The sequence below is a fragment of the Meles meles genome, chromosome 2 (assembly GCF_922984935.1).
Source record: "Meles meles chromosome 2, mMelMel3.1 paternal haplotype, whole genome shotgun sequence".
Taxonomy (NCBI): Eukaryota; Metazoa; Chordata; class Mammalia; order Carnivora; family Mustelidae; genus Meles; species Meles meles.
Genome location: NC_060067.1, coordinates 187440683 through 187460728, shown reverse-complemented (window position 1 = coordinate 187460728; position 20046 = coordinate 187440683). Strand labels below are relative to the sequence as shown.

Genomic DNA, 20046 nt, shown 5'->3' with positions numbered 1-20046 from the left:
AAAATTTATGGCAGGCACTGCATAGAGAAAAATTGATAAATGTAAACACCTGTATTAAAAAGAAGATATCAAACCAATAATATAATCTTCTACCTTAAGAAACTGGAGATGTGAGGGCTCCTGGGTGGCTCAGTTGGGTAAGCGACTGCCTTCAGCTCAGGTTGCAATCCTGGAGTCTCAGGATCGAGTCCCACATCGGACTCCCTGCTTGGCAGGGAGTCTGCTTCTCCCGCTGACCTTTCTCCACTCATGTTCTCTCTCTCTCTCTCAAACAAATAAATAAAATCTTAAAAAAAAAGAAAGAAAGAAACTGGAGATGTGAAAAGTAAATATAAAGAAGTAAGGAAACAATAAAGATTAGAATGGAAAAAAATGAAATATAAAATAGAAAAAAGGGGCGCCTGGGTGGCTCAGTGGTTTAAGCCGCTGCCTTCGGCTCAGGTCATGATCTCAGGGTCCTGGGATCAAGCCCCGCATTGGGCTCTCTACTCGGCGGGGAGCCTGCTTCCCTCTCACTCTCTCTGCCTGCCTTTCTGCCTACTTGTGATCTCTCTCTGTCAAATAAGTAAATAAAATCTTAAATAAATAAATAAATAAATAAATAAAATAGAAAAAAAACAAAATCAACAAAACCATAAGTAGCTTTTTTAAAAGATTAACAAAATCAATAAACTTAGCTAGACATAGGAATAAAAAAGGGAGAACACTCAAAATACTGAAACTAGAAATGAAAGAGGAGGTATTAGTTCTAATATTATGGAAGTACAAAGGAGAATAACTATAGGTCAACAAATTGGAAAATCCAGGTAAAGTGGATAAATTTCTTATAAGACACAAACTACTGAAAATGACTCAAGAATAAATATCTGTCAAATAAATAAAAAATCTTTAAAAAAATAAAAAAGAATAAATAGAAAATCTGAATAGACTTATAACAAGCAAGGAGATTGACTTCCTAGCCAAAAATCTTCTCACAAAGATAATCCCAAAACCAAATGGCTCCACTGGAGGATACTACCGAAAGTTTAAGAACTATCACTAATTCTTCCCTAAGTCGTCCGAAAAATAGAAATCGAAAGGAACACATCCCCACTCATCCTGCATTATGCTGATTCCAAAGCCAGACACAGATCCTTAAACATGAACACTGCAGACCAATATACCTTATTAATATAAAAGCAATATTCTCAGCAAATACTAGAAAACCTTATCCAGGAATATATAAAAAATAATTATGCAATATGACCAACTGAAATTTATTTTGGAAACTCAAGTTTACAAAAGACAGTGACTTAGATTTCTTTGCACTCTCACGGTTGCCTTCCTTCCTTGCATGGTTTCATGACACAAGCTGCCATGTGGGAGAGGCCTGTTTACCAGAACCGGTCTCCCTGACAACAGTCAGGGAGAAGACGAGGTTCTTAGGGCAACAGCACATGGGAAACTGAATGGTATCAATAACACCTGAATGAGTTTGGAAGAGGGTCCTTCTTCAGTTTGCCTTCTGATGTGACTTCAGACCCTGGGCTAACACCTTGATTGTAGTTTTGTGAAAGACCACGAAGCAGCTCACCTAGTTAAACTTGTTCTTAGATTCCTGACCCACAGAAAGTGTGAGGTAGTGTGAGTGTTGGAATTATTTGTGCTGCAGGAATAGATAATATACTTAGTTTCGTACAACCAACGTCCCCCTTCCCCATTCTGCACACGTCCTTCATTTCCACACATCTCTTCTTAGTAACCTTTTGTTTTTAGTGATAAAGGATAAAATGAGTGTCTTTTATTCCTTATTAGCCTCCTTTGAGGGATTTGTAACATCTCCTGCAGCAAAGGAGACAAGAAATGACTACTTTCTTGGGATGGATGAAAAATAACGATCTCTAACAGTAGGATCACAGTAAAAATTATTTTTTAAGTATCCTATTTTTTTCTTATTTTGAAGACTAATGTTTATATATAGCATCAAATGTATGGAAGGATATCATATGGTTCTATACATTTCATTTCATTCTGCAGCAGCCAGCGGTGTCCTCAGTTTTCCATTACCTCCAAAATCTTCTGAAGTTCCTCACTTATTCAAAACTCCATCCACAATGGTTTGGGGGTGCTTACTATAGGTACAGATCATTTATTCATTATTTATTACCTAATTTTAAATAGCATTACAGTATAACATTATTGTCCACATTCCACAGTTAAGAAAGATGAGTTCAGAATGATGAATCAACCTAAGAAATAGAGTCAAATTCAGACAATCTGCTGTTTACGTCTCTGCTCTTTCCATAATGCCAGTGACGATTTCATTATTGGTCAGTCCCAGAGAATTCCATCTGGAAGGTAACTGTATTCATGGAAACTGGCTCAGCTACAAATAGAACCAACAGTAAGAGTCACACCATTTATCCCTTTTTTAATCTCTATCATTCATAATTAAATCCTAGATTCATGACATATGCTCCTTAAATATTTGTTGAGGTCTCTGAGGAGCTTTGATTTTTCTGCCAAATATTCAAAAATAAAAATAAAAATCACCTTTTTGATTCACCAGACTAGAGCTCTCTCCCCGCTAATCTTTGTGAGCTGGAATTCTAGACTCTACTGCACATACTTAGTATTTTATAGTAACATCAAATACATCATCATCAACATCAAATACATCATCATCAAATACAACATCAAATGCAAAAAACCATTTGACAGTTATCAGTGGCCATTTACTTTGTGTCAGACACTGAAAGCAATCTTGTTTTAATATGGCACTTTATGAACTTCAGTTATTTTTTTTTAAGGTTTTATTTACTTATTTGACACAGAGAGAGAGAGATCACAAGTAGGCAGAGAGGCAGGCAGAGAGAGAGGGGAAGCAGCCTCCCGGCTGAGCAGAGAGCCCCATGCAGGTCTTGATTCCAAGACCCTGAGACCATGACCTGAGCCGAAAGCAGAAGCTTTAACCCACTGAGTCACCTAGGAGCCCCTTCAATTACGTTTTTGATAGTGACCAACATATTATGAAAATCTTACCTCCTGATTTTTAACATAATGCCTTTAATTTGAAATATTTAATCTATCCCTTTTCATATATGCTTCGTTAATGTTATAATGTATGTCCTAAAAGATCATAATAGAATTGGTCAGGCATTTCAGCCATTTAGTAAGATCACTGTTTTTCCAGTTTGTTTTAAATTTGCTTTCCATAGGACTCAGGCCTGGATTAAATATTCTGGGTTTTGTCTTTGTTTTTGGATTTGTTTTTTGGTGGTAAGCCATAGGTAATATTTTCAAAAACTTCAATGAGAATTTTGGAGAACTTCTATAAAGTAACATAAATATAACAGAACTCCAGACCACACTTACAAAGATTTAAATTCAAGAGCAAAATATCCCCTGAATTGCCAATTTACAATATCATAATCTGAAAATTAGGACAAATCCATGAATTTATAGCTCTTTCCAAGTGCTAAAGTCCTACATTCTGTTTTAAGAGAGTGACCCAAAATCTTAGCACTGGGTGAGTTTGGGGCTTCATTTCTGAAAAATTCATTTCCTCAAACACTTAGCACCAAAGGAGAAATTTCAAGGGAAATAATTCACTGAAATAATAATTCACTGTTTAAAGTAAAATTTTTGCAATAGAAACACAGAACCGAATTTGGATACTTTCCATTACTGTCTGTCAAGAGGATTCTCTGCTGTATTGTTGTGTAGTGACTTAATGCTACCTGGCAGAAACAAAATCCCCTGTTTATGTCATTACATATTTTCATGTGCTATCACAATCCTAATTTGTTATGTTTCTCACTTGAAGCCAAATATCAAGTCTAAGAGTAGGTGAGACAATGAGTTAGGTTTCCATTTTAACTGAACTTATCTTTGCAATCTAAAATAAAGTACAATTTTTTTTTTTTGGCCAAATTGTATTGCTATCCCTGAACATAGAAACATAGAATTTGTCTTGTGAACTTGTCACAGAACCACAACTGACTACATTACTTTATTTCCCATTTAAAAGGAGCATAATTACCGCTGAAAATTCATGGTTAAATATTAGGCTCTATAATTAAACATCACCAGAACAAATGTGGTCATTTGCCCATATACTTATATGCTTTGCCCATCAGAGTAAATAAATTCTTCATTAGTTATTTTCCTTATTTTAACAAGGCCCTACATGTTTTGTTCACCTTGTCTACCCCTAAGATAGGATTAATTTGATAAATAGGTAAGATACTGAAAATAATAACTTTTTAGGTAGTAGTAACATAAAGACTAACAGGTTTAACATTCTGAGAATTCACATGTGGCATTTAAAGTTTAACACCACACAAATTTTCCTTTGAGAAGGAGAGCTGAAGATAACTAATACGAAACATGGTAAGAGATTGTTTGTCCTACTTCACTTAAATACATTCTAATTTATGAAAAAAGAGAAGAGGAGACATTTTTCATGTCTTTCATCTTAAGTAGGGCAGCCTTCTTAGTTTCTCTAATTGCACTAAAGAACTAAGATAAATGTTCACAAAATCAACATGACTGATTTACTTTTTTTCACACAGAGGGAGCTTATTTAGTGCCTAGAAGCAATTTGTGTGTAATAGAGTAGAGATGCCATTTCTTCAAATGAGTTCTTTAATGAGCCTTTGTCTCCCAACTTAATCGTGCTTTTTACTTTATTCCCCAGGATGTTCTGCTGTCTTTTGTGCAAAATGCTAGGAACGTGTCTACCTGGAGAAATTCTAATAGGACCCATCTTAAGCAATAAAAGAGAAGAAGGGGTATTATTTTGGAAGGTTATTCTTGAAAGAGCCTTTTAAATACTCAAGAGAATACTCAATTTTGTTCCAAGAAAAGACTTATGTATTGAGTACATTGTTTATTGACTCGTAATTTCACTCAATTTGCCTAAAACCTAGGAAAGCAATAGTTTTCATTTTTTTCTAACCAAGTTACTCTATAGATTGTTTACAAGGCTTAACTATACTTAATCTCATTTTACTTTTTAGGTAACTACATATTGTTTAGAAAATTCTAACTTAAAGAGATATTAATATTTAATTACTTAAGAAAAATGTTCTTAGGTCAGGAGATCCACGTCTGATACTATTAAGGTTTGGTGAAAGTATAGTGAGAAGTAAATGCTGTCAGAATAAAATACTTCATTGAGAAATTGCTCCTGGCAGTTTTCAATAAAATCAATTCAGAAAATAATGCTTCATACCAGTGTCTGAAGTGCAAATGGAATCTGGTTTCATTTATTTATATTAAGCAGTCATTTTTCTGTGTTGCACTTAATTGAGCTATTGTTCCCTTCATTAAGTATGTCTCCTGAACTTTTCATTTTTGAAAAATGCTGTTCTTCCAGACACAGTAAATGTGAGGAGGAGAAATCATATTATCTTTTAGGAAATAAAATATGTGTGTATGTGTTGATTTTTTAATACTTCAGAAAATAAGGAAATATTAAATAATTTACATTTGTGTAAATGTAGATTGGTAAGTCATCTGTGAATGACTTTCAAATAACTCCTTATTGCAAGCATAATCAGTTTATTATAGAATCTTGACATGAGAGACTATAAGGTTTCATCTTTTCACATTGTCATTCTTCCAACTGCAAACAATTGCTAGAAGAGAAAGTGCCTTAACATCTTAGGCCAAAATTCTTTGGGATTTGTTTTTCTGTTTGTTTGTCTTTCCATGACTAGAGCAAGCTTTCTAGTTGAGGAAGCCTAAAATAAGTTGAATTTTATTTTATTTTTTATTATTGACTCATCAGGTTTCCTATGACCCTCCTTGCCTCTTTTTCCAACACTCCAATCAACACAGAAAATTCTATCAAGTCCTACCCACTTCCAAAAAAAAAAAAAAAATAATAAGTTAAAAGAAATATTGGATAATATAAAGAATAAAGAGATTAGGAAGTGGAGTTGGGAAATAATTGGAGGACTTCTCTCTCTCTTTCTCTCTCCATCTTTTTCTCTCTTGGGTTACCCAGCAACTTTTTACAATGTTCTCAACTAGAATGTTTATAGATTCTGTGGAAGAATGATATCACTTTTAATAGCACATTTTGGTGCCAAAAGAACATTAGCAAAATTAATTCAGATCATAGACTTCTTTTCCAGGTGAATAAATAAGTGGAAAGATTTTAGCAATTATAAAACAAACACCACTGCATGAGTTCAGGATCCTGGAAGCAGGTTAAACAGGAAAATCTTAGTTCACAAATGTAGATAGGGTGTTTACTTAGAGGTGATCTAATCTGGGCACCAGATAACCCTCTTCTCATGTCAAAGACAAATGACCTAGGCTCAACCAACTGAGTGTATCTGCCAAAGACTGAATTTTTCAGAAATAATATATTTACAAGGGCAATTGAAACTGTTCGGACCAATTATGGTGGCATAAAGAATCCTATTATAGTCAACATCTCCCCTCCAAAATCCTGCAGCACTGTTGAGCAACACTGAGGAATGTCCAGTGGTACAAATCCTACTGGATGCACCCTAAAGCTTTTCTTAGTTCCTAAGCTTAACTAGCCAATCTTTCTGTATATGTACCAAATATGCTTTAAATAAGTTGCTTCTCTGTGTAAATGGTCAAAATTTTATTAATATTTCTCATAATCAAGGTCTCTGATTGATATAATGATGCTAGTCTTTTGATTTCAGAAGACTTTTTTTTTAAAGATTTTATTTATTTATTTGAGAGAGAATGAGTGAGAGAGAGCATGAGAGAGGAGAAGGTCAGAGGGAGAAGCAGACTCCCCAAAGAGCTGGGAGCCTGATGCGGGACTCGATCCTGGAAGTTCGGGATCATGACCTGAGCCGAAGGCAGTTGCCCAACCAACTGAGCCACCCAGGCACTCCAGAAGACTTTTTAATGTGTTCATAAATTCTTTTTCACCTTCAAATCTTGTGACTTTGAAATGCGTTTTGGCAAGGTTGTTATGGAACTAAAAATCTGCTGCAGAATAACATGATTGTTCTGTGGAATTATGGGATAATTCCAGCTGAATTTCTTTGAAAACTCCAGTATTCATTCTATCTATATGTCTATCTATAAATTACTCTTTTTTTAAAGACTTCTTTATCCATTTTAGGGAGAGAGTATGTGTGAGCAGAAGAAGGGGGAGAGAGAGAGGGAAACAATCAAACTTCCCACTGAGCAGGGAGCCTGATAAGGGTGCATGAGCTCAGGATTCTGAGATCATGACCGGAGCCAAAACCAAGAGCTGGACACTTAACTGACTGAGCCACCTGGGCATCCCCAAACTACTCCTTTCTTAAGAGTGTAACAACTGCATTACCTTTTGTCAGTGACAGTATGAACACCAAATAAATAGTCTTGCTTCCATGAAAATTTTTCTGATGCTTTACTAAACTTCTAACTCTACTATGTGCTAACCTGGGACTCCAGACAAATGCTTATTGTTTAAAATTTTAAAATTGGAGTATTTCTGTGCTATATCCAGGAGTGCTCTGAAGGTCATTCTATCTCTCAAAAATTTAGGTGGAGTAATAGAAGCCATATGATATTAGAGGTATTTTATAGCATCAGTAAAAGACGCAGAAGTAAAATCCCAAGCCACCAAAATTCTTTCCATCCTAACATTGTTAAGATGCAGGTTAAAACCTTGTTATTATGGAGTCTTCAGGGTATTTATGTAATAATATTACATATATTTTTAAATAAATTCAGCACATTTCAGGGACATGAGAAGTAATGTAGTATAGTGATGAGTCCCTGAGATCTAAAATCAGAAGAATTGTTTTTGAGTCCCAGCTCTGCTACTTTCTAGCTACACTATTGCAAGTTAGTCATATTTTCTTCCACAGTCTATTTCATCCACTGGCCATAGCAATCTCAAACAGTTGTGTGAGGTTCAGTGAGACAGCAAATATAAAAACATTTTATAATCTCTGCACATCATACAAATACTAACTATTGTTATGGTCTCCAAGTTGTAAAACTAGCAAGATTTTGTTCATAGTACGGTATTCTGTTATGGTCATGGAAGTTATTTTATTTATATTGTCTTCTTGTCTTCCTTACAACTACTTTATCTCTTTTATTCTTCCTTTCAACATAAAAATTACATAAAATAATTCTGAGATGTATAGAGAAAATTGTTCTAAACTAGTGCCATTTGAAAAGATCAAGCTTGAGTTGAAAAGCTAAGTACTTTTGTATTTAACACGACTTCCAATATACTTACTGAGACATAAGAATATGACTACTTAATATTACTTTGTATTCTCTGAACATATAACCTTATCTCTCAACCACACAGTACCCTCTTCAAATGTCCTGCAATACCAAAACATTTCCCTTCCCATCCCTAACGTATCTCTATCATAGTCAAATTTTCCATTCTTGTGCGTTTATAGCATTCATCTTGGTGAAGATGTTTATATCTAATGAATTTAGGAGTCATGGTATTTCAGAAAACATTTTCTTTTCCTTTTTATTCTTTTCTTAGGAGCTTACTTAACTAAACCAACTTCTTACTACATAAGGATTGTGAGGAGGAAAGCTTTTCTTATCATCTTAAACATCTTAAATATAATGAAATCTTGACTCAATTCCAAGATTATATTATTAGTAGTACACTTGTAATGAAGTTAGAACTTATTCATAGAAAATACCATTATGTAATAAGTATAAATGTTCATCTTTATGGCTGCAAGATAGTCTTGAGGTCTTATTTTTAGAAAATGTTTTTTAGAAAATATATATTGGTATACAATTAGACTCTGCTTATATTTTTTTAAGATTTTATTTATTTATTTGACAGGCAGAGATCACAAGTAGGCAGAGAGGCAGGCAGAGAGAGAGGAGGAAGCAGGCTCCCTGCTGAGCAGTGAGCCCGATGCGGTGCTCCATCCCAGGACCCTGAGATCATGACCTGAGCCAAAGGCAGAGGCTTTAACCCACTGGTCCAACCAGGCGCCCCAGATTCTGTTTATTTTTTTTTTTTTTTTTTTTTTTTTTTTTTTTTTTTTTAAAGATTTTATTTATTAATTTTGACAGAGAGAGATCACAAGTAGGCAGAGAGGCAGGCAGAGAGAGTGAGAGGGAAGCAGGCTCCCTTCAGTGCAGAGAGCCCGACGTGGGACTCGATCCCAGGACCCCGAGATCATGAGGTTTTTGCATGTTTTATCATTAATAGTAATAACTGAATTCTAATTAATTAGGAAAGCTATTTCTTTTGAGTGAGGGAAAAAGAGAATTCCTACATTGTGGATTACTTCTTCTTTCTAACCAGGGACCACCATATCATTTAATAAAGACTTCCTAGCATAAACTGCATTAGACAACTTTAAAGTCAGGCTTCGGTCTAGTAGCCTCACCTCCTGTCCACCCTTCTGTACCACAGACTTTGGCACTCCCTCGGTCAACCCAAGTCATAAGCACATGTTCTCTTTTGGAGCACTTCTTATGGTCTGAAATTATTGAATTTATTTACCTTTTAAAAGCTGTCTCCAACATTACAAATCTCCATGAGATTTTCCTTCTGCTTAGGATATAAAAAAAGATCAGGGAAATGTCACTCCCAACCTAAAAAAGGAAAAAAGAAAAGTCATCAGAAACCCAAGTTTTCTTGAGTCCCTCAGCGAGTGGAGGTCACAAGGTAACAAAGTGAACTAAATTACAAAAAGTGACAAGTCCCTTCTAGGAGAGAGGGGGCACACAAATTGTTTCACCTTTGACAGAACACCAGAAGGAGCAGCTGCCGTTAAAAAAAAAAAAAAAAACAGAAAAGACAAAAAACAGCTACAATTTTAGGGATTGCTTAAAGGCTAAATGTAGTCTAGTATGACAACTCTGAATAACTGGAAGGCTCATTAAAGAAGAAACATGCTCCTATTTTCAAGCTCTCGTTCTTAATGTCCTCTGTTAACAAGAAAGATTAAGACAAGGGCAAGGTCACCAGCAAAAGCAACCTGCAGTAGCACTGGCTTTGAGGAGGCGACTGGTTGCCCCTGGGTCCTAGTCACATGCTGCCACGAGTTCCTCAATCTCTTTTCACGTACAAACAAATGTCTTAAGACACTGGAGAACAATTAAGAAATCTTCTCTATGTCGAACCTAAGAAAATATCTGTTCTTTCTGTAGAAATGTAAAAGCAAAATTTGTCTTGCCCGGAGTGGGGCACCAGAAATCATCTAGGGACCATAATTTTGTACTAGTATAAGAAGAAGAACTTCTAACAACTAGGGGAAAAACAGAAAGCCATCTCTTTCGGAATTCCTCCAACTGATACAAGGCAGAGCTTGGCAGTCATGAGAGAAAGGGGAGATGGTGGAAAAAGACAGAAGCACTGAGAAAGCCACACCCCTGAGAGCCATTCTTGAAAACCCTACTTACAACTAAGACTTGGCTTCCTTTCACCCAGTACAAGCCCAGCAATGAGTTTCAGATGGTTTCCTACTGGTACAGGAGCATGAGCATAGAGGGGATCCCCATATGTGATGAGGCTGCAGGGGTGCTGAGGGCTGAAAGCAGGACATGAGCATGGAGAAGACCCCTGTGGCCCTCCAGAACCCACACTAACCACAAGGAATGAATGGGGGACTGAGGAAAATTTTAGAATTTAAAATTAAAATTAAAATTTAAATTTAAATCAGTGGGGTGCACTGAGGATGACTTATAGGAACAGAAAAAATAAAACCTAGCACAACTACTAACTAGATTGGCCCAGTCTTGTACATTGGCAGCTTGACAGAGGAAGAGAGGTCCCTATTAGTGGATGTAAATACAGTTTATCCCAATTTCGATTCTTCTTCCACAATCTCTGACATTCAAGAAAAACTTATAAGTAAGAACAATTTATTATAATAAGTTACATGATAATATATGTCATATTTTCATAACTACATCCTGTTGCTATTGCAGTAAGCTCAAATGTTGCAGCTATCCATTTAAAATGTTAGAGAGACTAATCATCTCCTTGTGAGCAGTTAATCTCTCTGGCAAAATGCATTTCCCAGAAAAAGTGATCTCTTACAGTTCTCATGTATTTTTCATCATGTTTAGTGCAATAACACTAGGGGTTTCCATATGAAGCTAATTATGCTGGAAGTATTGCCAGGAAGCAAAGTCAAGACATTACAGAAAAGTTGAATTTCTTGATATGTACTGCAGGCAGAGGTCTGTGGCTGTGGCTGTGTGCCATTTCAAGATAAATGAATACATAATAAGAACCATTATTTAAAAAAGAAAAGGAAACTTATGAACACATTGCTGTAACTATGCCAGCAGGTGTGAAAACCTTCCACTTTTTGCAAAATACCTTTTATCTCATATTTAGACTAGAGTTTTTATGTGGGTACAGTACTGCTATAGAAAAGACATACCTATAAAAAACATATCTATAGATTCTAATATATTTTCAGAAAAAGTGAAGTCATTATATGACAACTTTAAGCAAAATGAAGTTGAAAGATCTAAAGCTGAGAATGTAATGCCAGCAAAGGATGGTTTGATCATTTTAGAAAGAGGTTTGGCAACTAACAACAACAACAACAAAAAGAGGTTTGGCTTTGAAAAATGTCAAGATAGGGATGCCTGGGTGACTCAGTTGATTATGCATCTGACTCTTGGTTTTGGCTCAGGTCGTGACCTCAGGGTCGTGGAATCAAGCCTTACGTGGGGATCCCCATTCAGTGGAGAGTATGCTTAATGATTCTCTCACTCCCTCTCCCACCATCCCTACCCACCCCCCAGACATGTACTCTCTCTCTCAAACAAATAAATAAATATTTTTTAAAAAGAAAGTGAAGATAATGGGAGAAGCAACTCTTGCCAACCAAGGGGCATTAGAGTTTCTAGAAACCATTTAAAAATGATTAAGAAGAAAAGATATCTACTTGAACAGGTTTTTAATGTCAACAGACGTGCTCTCACAAAAGAGAAGAAAAGTAAGTATCAGGATTTAAGACAGGAAGGGACAGGAGAGCACCACTGTTTTGTGCAAAGGTAGTTGGGTTTATGATTAGGTTTGACCTTATTTATTAAGTTGTGAACCCCTAGCCTTGAAGAGAAAAGAAACATCAGCTGTCAGTCTTTTTGTTGTACAATAAGAAATGCTAGGGGCACCTGGGTGGCTCAGAGGGTTAAAGCCTCTGCCTTAGGCTCAGGTCATGATCTCTGTGTCCTGGGATTGAGTCCCACACTGGGCTCTTGGCTCAGCAGGGAGACTGCTTCCTCCCCCCACCTCATCCGCCTGCCTCTCTGCCTACTTGTGATCTCTGTCTGTCAAATAAATAAATAAAATCTTTAATTAAAAAGAAAAGAAAAGCAATCCTCGACAATGAGAACTCATTTCCTGGGTTTGTTCCATTTATGCTTTGCCCTTGAAGCATGGAAGTACCCTGCCAGTAAGGGGCTGCCTTTAAAAGTTCTTTGGATATTGGACAATGACCTCATGAGTGCAACACTGCAGGCATCAAAGTGGTCTACTTGCTCCCAAACACATCTCTAATTCAATCTCTAGATAGGGGATCATAGGACATTTAAGGTGCATTACACATGATACTCTGCGGAAAGGATTGTCAACACAATGCAAGAGACCCTGACTGACAGAACATCATAAAAGTCTCGGATGTTGACAGCACTGAAGATGGCGCCATTGTTATAGAGAAAGTTGTGAAAACTACCAACCCTGAAACAATAAATTGCTGCTAGAGAAACGTGTGCCCAGATGTAGTGCATGACTTCACTGAATTCATGACAGGATTTACAACAGAACCAATCAAGGAAATGAAGAGAGAAATTGTGGCTATGGCAGAAAAGGTGGGTATGAAGGGCTTCAAGATATGGATCAAGAAAAGCTCAAGAGCTAATAGACACCAAACCAGAAGAATTAGGAGAAGACAACTTGTCGGAGATGAGTGCTTCCATATCAGTGCCAGATGATAAGAGAGAAGACACACAAGAAACTGACAGAAAACGAATTAACATGAGATCATTTAGCAGAAGGCAGAAGACAGAAGACAATCCAATTATTCAAGACTGCTTTTACTTCTGTTGCAACATGAACCCTACTAAAATGCAGGCAGTGATACTGAAGCAAATGGTGGAAGATATACTGGGACCATGTAGAAACATGTTCAGAGAAAGGATAAAGCAAAGAAATCAGACAGAAATTGTGATGTATGTCTGTAAACTTACACCAAGTGTGCCTGCCTCTCCTGCCTCCCTTTCTACCTCCTCTATCTCTTTCCCCTCTGCCCCTCTCAGACAGCAAGACAATTCCTCCTCATCCTCCCCTCCTCAGCCAACTCAATGTAAAGACAATGAGAATCAAGACCTTTATGATGACCCACTTCCACTCAATGAACAGGAAATAATCATTGTGCTGTTCAGTTAATAAACTTGCCTGTTTTTGTACTTGTCTTTGTTGAAAATCTAACATATATAGGGCAAGAAGTGTACAAGATATGCTTGCATCACCATCATCATTATTGCTTAGAAGATCGCTTGCAAGACTTGTATGAAAGCAGATCACTCATCCAAACATAGGCATAAGGTGAGTGACTCTTAATATAAAAGTAATAATGTGTTCATCTTCTTACTGTTCTATAACTTTGCTTTTAAAGAAATATAATACCATATAATATGCCCCTCCCTTTCACTGCCACAGTAGTTACATGAGTTTGGGAAAGTTACTTAAACTCTCCCCTCTAATTGTCTAAACTCTAAAGTAAGCATGATATTAGTATCTAACATATAAAGTTAGATGCTAAAGTTGTTTTGAAGATTAAATAATAAAGTACTTAGTACAGAGAGTACAAAAACATCTATAGCACACAGTATAATGCTGCTGCAAAAGTTCAGCAGATATTAGTTTTCTCTTATCTGAACTACCTCTGACTGCACATTATACATTTTTTCTTCTCTCCATTCATTTTCATGTATTATTCCACCCTTCAAGTTGGAACAAGACAGAAATAAGTGTGCTTTTTCTCTCGTCTTTCAAAGGAGTTGGAGAGGCAAACACTCTCCCTTGACTCAAGCAAACTATTCATTGTCTCTCTACCCACAATCAATTCTTTAAATTATATGTGAAAAATCAGACCATGAAAAATATGGTAATAATGGAAATGCGCATTATTTATCTTAATAGGTCATAACATTGTTAAATGGAAGTAAATTATAAAATATGAGCTTCTCCCTAACAATAACTCAGAACAAGTATTCAAATTCAGATTAAAAAAAAAAAAAAAACCTTTGGAGGTATCTATCATGGACGAAGCATAATGTATTTTTGGAAAAATAAACACAGGAAGCTGACTGTATACAATTAAAACTCAAATTGAGTATTTAAGTGAATTGTAACTGCTTTAGAAAGGGATCAGATTGCCCTCTGAGTTCTGATAGTTTTCTATCACCTTAAAGGAAAATGAAATATGATTTCCAAACTAGCAGAATGGGCAGCTCTCCTAAAACAGAACAGTAAAGGCTATCGACTGACTGCCAACTGGATGTTATTTAATTAAATTGTATTATAAATGCACACATTTTCTATAAAAGGTGTATTATTTACACCTCAAAGGGAAAATATTGAAAACTATGTCTGAAATAAAGCCCTCTCTTAGAAAAATGTTTGTCAAATGCACAACTTCTTAAAGTGTCTGCATGACCCTTTAACCCTCAACCCTCTCCTTAGCCTTCAGATTTCCAGTGCTCCTTTCTCATCTCATTCTTGGAATCAGGCATCCTCCCTTACCATTTTAGAAGTAAGGCATATTTAGCTTTGCGCAGTGGCAGTATCGTAGCCAATGAGGTTTATCCGAGGCGCGATTGTTGTTAATAGAAGTAAGGCATATTTGGAATCTCAGTAAGCGTAAAATAAAAGAGAAACATATAAAGGGCACATTAAGACATAAAGGTGACCTTTAGATAAACTTAATTCCACCATTGAAATTGGTGAAGTAGCTGAAGATTTTTAAATTTGGCAACACAATCCAAACATTCTTAAACATGATTTTCCAGAAATGACTAGTTTCAATGCACTGGACTGCCAAGTCAGAGGCTTTAGTCATCTGATGCTGTGAGTACCACACACTGAGTGAGATGGATAAGCACTTACTGGGCTAATGAGTTCACCTTCAAACTCAGAAGACTCAAATTGAAATAAATCACCAGGCAACTGCCTCAGCAGCTACAGAAAAGAAGTAAAAAAAAATTAATAAATTGCAAACCAAAGAAATATTACACATTACCAGAGGACCCTACTTCACCACTTCCATGACCTCACTACTTACAAAATGCCCTTTTATCTAAGAATTCCACCACCAATTTTTTACACACTGATAGTTCATATATGACCTATGACTGATTCTAAGATGCATCCTGATTTTAGAGATGTTAAATGAGAAGAAAAAAAAGAAGTGTATTTTTGAAAGTTAAAATGTGGCATTCTTTATTTTTTTATTGACTTTTACTTTTGCCTCCTGAGACAAAGGGAGGTCTTTCTCTCCATTCTAAAATGTCTGATATATTTTTTTTAAATCCATTTAAGCAGAAAATTACTTTACAAACATAGACAAAGAATTCCAAAGTGACTTGGTCTGACCTCAGAGTCGTAGTCACTGAAGATACAACAGTTTAAGAAAAAAAAAAAAAAGCAAACAACAGGAAAAAAATCCTTTGCCCTTTTGGCACTTACATACGTGTGTTTTATTGGTTCTCAATACCCTATTTAATTCTGTCACTGAACTTTTCTCCTCTGCACTCCTATGGCAACTTTAACTCTTGTAAATTGTGCTAATTACTCACCTCTCTTAGGACCATTTTTCCTATTGCCTTTTCTTCTGTCTGCTTCACACTCTACCAAGCATATTTTCTGATCAATACCTTAAAGGATTGAACTATCAATCCTCTCAGAAAGGAAAAGGGGGAAAAAAAAGAAAATTTACAAAAAGAGGTTAGAAAGCTACAAGCCAAGTCTTTTCTTGTAGAAATCAGAACAAATGAATTATCTTGTCTATTTCATTAAGTTCTAAGAATACAACCTGTCAACATTTAGAAGCCATTACTCCACTGATTACAGCCACCAAACCTGGACTAGAGTGAAAATATATACATTAAACTGCCACTATTTTTAGACACATTTGCAGCTCCTCTGGTGCAACTAAGAAGGACAAAGTACCCTACTAAAAGCTGCAAGGACACTGGCCTCTATTTGACTATGGTAATTATCTTATTACAGAGCATTTCTGAAGGATAAATTGTTCATATCATTCTTATAAATAACCCAAGACAGTCATTTTCTGTAGTCAGTGGTAGCTTTAGAATTAATAAAGTTGAGAGTCTTGCACTTCCACTTTTTTAAACACTATTTGTGACTTTTCCTTGACTTCTTGAAAAGCTCATGCTTTTAATTTATATCACTATTTCAGTTATTAAAAGGATCATATCCACTTCTTACTATAGAAAATGTCCACAAAATATTTTTATCAAATTTTAAAATATAATTATTTTAAAATTTTTTAATTTTTTTTTTATATTTTATTTATTTGACAGAGAGAAATCACAACTAGGCAGAGAGGCAGGCAGAGAGAGAGGAGGAAGCAGGCTCCTCACGGAGGAGAGAGCCCGATGTGGGGCTCGATCCCAGGACCCTGGGATCATGACCTGAGCCGAAGGCAGAGGCTTTAACCCACTGAGCCACCCAGGTGCCCCTAATTTTTTTTTTTTTTTTTTTTGAGAGGAGGAGAGAATGGGGTGAAGGGGAAGGAGGAAACGGAGAGAGAGAATCTTAAACTGGCTCCATGCCCAATGCAGAGCCCTACTTGGGGCTCAATCTCAGGACCTTGAGATCATGCCCTGAGCTAAAGTGGAAAGATGGGTGCTTACCTGGCTGAGCCACCCAGACTCCCCTAAAAATTTTTTAATTTTAAAATTAATCATACTGAGAGTAAAATTCACAATTAGGATTTTTGCAAAATTAATTCCCCCCTTTTTATTCAAAGTCAAATTTATATTCATTATAATTAAACACTGCTAACATTATCCTGAACCCAATGTTTTCTAAGCCTATATGACATCAATATCTTAATTAATGCATGTGTATGAGTGTATCTAAAATTTATATTCATAGACTTGGGTTTGTAGCAAAGGAGCTTTTTCTACTATTCCTAGACTAAATTTAGTTCTAGAGCAAAAAGCCAGCAGGGCACTTAATTCTGAAAAGTGGAAGTATTTACATTTGAATCTGGGATAAGAAAAAAATTATTCTTTGTCATCAATTTATTTAATTGTTGGATACTGATAAAGTTTTTAGGTTATTGACAATTATTTTATTATAATGACACTTCAAGAAATACTATTTTCCTATATCATTTTATAAATATGTTAATGAGGGGATCTCATCATATTTTTATGAATAATTTTGTTTCAAGATATCATATATATGTATATATATAATTTATATATATTATTTTCCATATATGATACACTGAGTCATTTTAATGAATTTTAACAATTTTTCTCTTTTTATTGAGACATAATCAACATATGGCATCCTATTCATCTAAGGTGTATAACAGTGATTTGATACGTCCACATAGGTAAAATGATTGCCACAATAAGTTTCATTAAATCACATCATAGTTACAATTTTTTTCTTGCAATGAAAATTTTTAAACTCTCTTAGCAACTTTTAAATACACAATACAATATTGCTAACTATAGTGGCCATGCTATACCGAGACCCCCAGAATTTATTTATCTTATACGTGGAAGTTTGTACTTTGACTGCCTTCAGCTATATCCCCCAAACCCACCTCATCCCACCTCTGACAATCACCTAGCATTTTGCTCTGATACTAACTGAGACTCTAGAGGTAAATTTTGTAGGACTCCCCTAGAACTTTGACCTCTCAAAGTTGTCCACACTGAGCCTTCAGCAATTTGCCAATTACAGTTCCCATGCTGGTGTCTGCCCCTGGGTTCTGTGCCTCCCTGTATTCACCTGACCTTCCAGTCTTGGGGGCAGTAGTTTGCCCTGTGGCCTTGCCTCTTTTATAGATCCTAGAAGAGGTCCTGATTTATCAGACTTCTCAGCTTTTTACTTGTTAGCCCTGAGGGGAAACTTCCAAGTTTCATATGTGCAGAACTGAAAACCGGATGTATCCTCATTGGATTTTTACATTGTTGGTGTTGTTTTTATTTTTTTTCTGTTTCTTGACCCTTTTTTCATCAGCACTATTACTTCCTATTGATCCAAAAAAATTAGCCAACATAATTAAATTATAAAGGTTATGAAAGAAGTAAAATTAATAATCAATACAGGTTGTATATTGTTGTTTACCTATAAAAAGAACATTTTTTCCCTGAAATTTTCAATTTATGGAACTTTATTCTTTTCTCTTTTTTTTGTCTCTGTTTTTGTTTTTGACAGCTAAGCAAAGTTTATTGGGTGATAGTACACAGTTCCTGAAGAGGGAGGAGACGGGAGAGGGTTACCACTAGAGTTTCTAAGTCAAGGGGCTTGTTGGTTGTTTTAATCTGGTTAAAGTTCCCTCTGCCTGTCACCCAACAGGTTTTTGTCATCTACTTATTATAATAATAAGTAGTTCCTTATTATTGTTGTTCCTTCCAGGGAGGTCTGAAACTTAATTTTTATTCTTAATTTATACATTCTTGAATTTACAATTGGTATTAGGTATATTGCCCTCTGTGGCAGACTGAATAATAGGCACACAAACATGTCCAGGACTAAATCTTCAGAACCCCTTAATATGTTAGGGTTACAAGGCAAAAGGGAATTAAGGCAGCAGGCGTAAGTGAGGTTGCTAATTGACTTTGAGATGGGGAGATTATACTGGATTAAAAGGATAGGCCCAAAGAATTACAAGGGTTCATATAACTGAAAAGAGAACAAAAAAAGAGAGAGAGAGAGAGAGAAGGAATCAGAAGGATGATGACATGGAAAGGACTCAACTGTATATTGGCCTTGGTGATGGAGAAGGGGGGCCATGAGCCAGGGAATAAAGGCAGCCTTTAGAAAATGGAAAAGGCAAGAACAGATCTTTTCAAAGAGCCTCCAGAAAGAATACACCTTGGTTACACCTTGATTTCAGCCCAGAGAGACCCATTTCAGACTTTTAATTTCCAGAACTATAATAAATCTGTGTGACTTTAAGCCTCTGAGTTTGTGGCCTTTTGTAACTACAGCGATAAAAAATATACTTTTTTAACTTCACTTTATATAATGTTCTTTTATGTTCCAACATGATATTTTCCTTTATAATTATCCTCAAGCAAAAAAAAAAAAAAAAAAAAAAAGTAAAAATCTATCCAGACACAAGTTTGGTCAAAATGTGAAGCATGTGATCACCACTGTCCCATGCTATAACCACTTGAAGTGTTTTCTAAATCTCTTTCCCAGACATATAATTGAAAACTACGATTTCTATTATAATTTCCAGTATCTAACAGCTATTTGTGAGTTGTCAATAAAATTTCTATCATTTATTAATTACTCTGAACTTCATGAAAAATTAAAATCTTCTCTTCTGTCTGCTTTATTCAGTCAGTTTTATGGGATTAAATATATGGATAAATTATAGCAGCATAGTTATAATTTACGGCTATCATATAGAGAACTTTCCCCACCCAATGAAAGCTGTACTCACCTAATGAATCTAGAATGTGATATGTGCGTTTGGGTCCCCAAATATACGTTTTGCTGTAGGAGAACGGCTACTCTGATTTTTTGTTTGCAATGGACTAAATTTTTGGATAAAGTGTGGGTAGCAAAGGAGAAACAAAGTAAATTACTACCTATTGTGATGCTGGCATAACATTGCTGACCTGCCAATTTCACTCAGTTTCATTCTACTGGCATTGGAGTTAATGGAAATTTCCTCAGATACCATTTGAAACAGGAAGCCTGTCTTCAGCTCTCAACAAACAATCCCTTTGGCAGTGGCTTTTTGACCTTGACATCTGCTTATCTTATTACAAGAACAAACTTGTGCTGCCCTTCTGAAATTATCTTCTAATAAAGAAACCTAAACACTAAGACCAGTTCAC

The 20046-nt window shown here is 35.8% G+C and overlaps 1 pseudogene; it reads left to right on the top strand.

Moving 5' to 3' along the window:
* The first annotated feature begins 14754 nt into the window (after positions 1-14754).
* On the top strand, positions 14755-14968 carry LOC123937724 (annotated as a pseudogene).
* The last annotated feature ends 5078 nt before the right edge of the window (positions 14969-20046 follow it).